Source organism: Engystomops pustulosus, chromosome 3, assembly GCF_040894005.1.
Source record: "Engystomops pustulosus chromosome 3, aEngPut4.maternal, whole genome shotgun sequence".
NCBI classification, from domain to species: Eukaryota; Metazoa; Chordata; class Amphibia; order Anura; family Leptodactylidae; genus Engystomops; species Engystomops pustulosus.
This window is the reverse complement of record NC_092413.1, coordinates 224,783,438-224,785,085: the sequence shown is the minus strand read 5'-3', so window position 1 is coordinate 224,785,085 and position 1,648 is coordinate 224,783,438. Positions and strand designations below refer to the sequence as shown.

General features: G+C 48.2%; 1 non-coding gene across 1 annotated transcript; it reads right to left on the bottom strand.

Annotated features, from left to right (window-relative positions):
- Positions 1-973: 973 nt before the first annotated feature.
- TRNAN-GUU (transfer RNA asparagine (anticodon GUU)) lies at positions 974-1,047 on the bottom strand. The gene has a single exon. It is a non-coding gene; the product is annotated as a tRNA-Asn (tRNA).
- Positions 1,048-1,648: the final 601 nt, after the last annotated feature.

Genomic DNA, 1,648 nt, shown 5'->3' with positions numbered 1-1,648 from the left:
CCTCTGCTAGCGTCCTTCCTTTTGTCCGTCTACAATGTTACAATTTGCAAAAGCTCCACCTAGTAAGTTCGGACTCCTGTTTGTGCCCAGAAACTGGTCATCATCAGTCCAAATCACTGCTCCCAATCTAGCTCGTGTCCAAAAGCGTTTTCAGGCTGTGACAGACCTGTAACCCAGATACCTGCGCATAGAAACCATTCTCTGCTTGGTGCCTGAATTTTTTTTTTCCATCTCTGACGTTACAATTAGCCAAATCTCTCTAGTGAGTTAGGACTCCTGTTTCTGCCCAGGACGCGGTCAACCGAAGCCCAAATTACTGCTCCCAATCTTGCTCGTGTCCAAAAATAGTTTTCAAAGCCGCCCTGGCTTTGCAGTCTTGATTTGCTTAAGGCTGCCTTACATCCACACTTAAAAAAAAACAAAAAAAAAAACGACCTACCAAAAAGTCAGAGTCTAGTGGAAAAAACTCCACCCTCCACACACCCCTCAGCAGCAGAGGGGGATTAGCTCAAATGGTAGAGCGCTCGCTTAGCATGCGAGAGGTAGCGGGAACGATGCCCGCATCCTCCAGCTTTGTCCTTTTTGCAGCCTTTTTCAAAATTGGGAGAAATCGTCTCCTGCTTGCCAAGGCCGTGACACTGAAAAGTAAGGCTAGTAAGCACGCACCCAGGGCTTCCCCCAAGCCTTCGATAGCTCAGCTGGTAGAGCGGAGGACTGTAGTACTCTAATAGCAATCCTTAGGTCGCTGGTTCAATTCCGGCTCGAAGGAGATTTTTTTTTGTTGGTATCCTTTCATTTTGCACATTTATTAAGCTGGCAGCAAGAACTTTTCTGCTGTGCTTCTTCTCTTCCATCTGAAGAACCTTCTTCTTCCATGTGTGCTTTAGATATTGAAACTGGCCAGTTATACGGAGCTCTTAATTGAAGTTGTAGCTGAGCCACTCAAGCAGCAGGCGGAAGCAAAAGAGGACTGCGTCCCTGGGTGGGCTCGAACCACCAACCTTTCGGTTAACAGCCGAACGCGCTAACCGATTGCGCCACAGAGACACGGAAGCTGCTTGCCTGGTGTTCCAGTTTCAGGCAGGTCAATGGCCTATGTGTACGGGTGATCTTCCGAGCAACAAAATGAAAACAAAATAAGCAACCAGTTGTGGGCCCCGAAATGTTCCCCAACAACCAATAAATCTCTACACAGACTGACGGAGGGCCGCCTTTCCTTAAGTAGCCCAGCAAAAGTCAGTGTCTAGTGAGAACTTCTCCCAAGCCATTGCATGTAGCAGCAGAGTGGCGCAGCGGAAGCGTGTTGGGCCCATAACCCAGAGGTCAATGGATCGAAACCATCCTCTGCTAGCGTCCTTCCTTTTGTCCGTCTACAATGTTACAATTTGCAAAAGCTCCACCTAGTAAGTTCGGACTCCTGTTTGTGCCCAGAAACTGGTCATCATCAGTCCAAATCACTGCTCCCAATCTAGCTCGTGTCCAAAAGCGTTTTCAGACCCTCCCAGGCTGTGACAGACCTGTAACCCAGATACCTGCGCATAGAAACCATTCTCTGCTTGGTGCCTGAATTTTTTTTTTCCATCTCTGACGTTACAATTAGCCAAATCTCTCTAGTGAGTTAGGACTCCTGTTTCTGCCCAGGACGCGG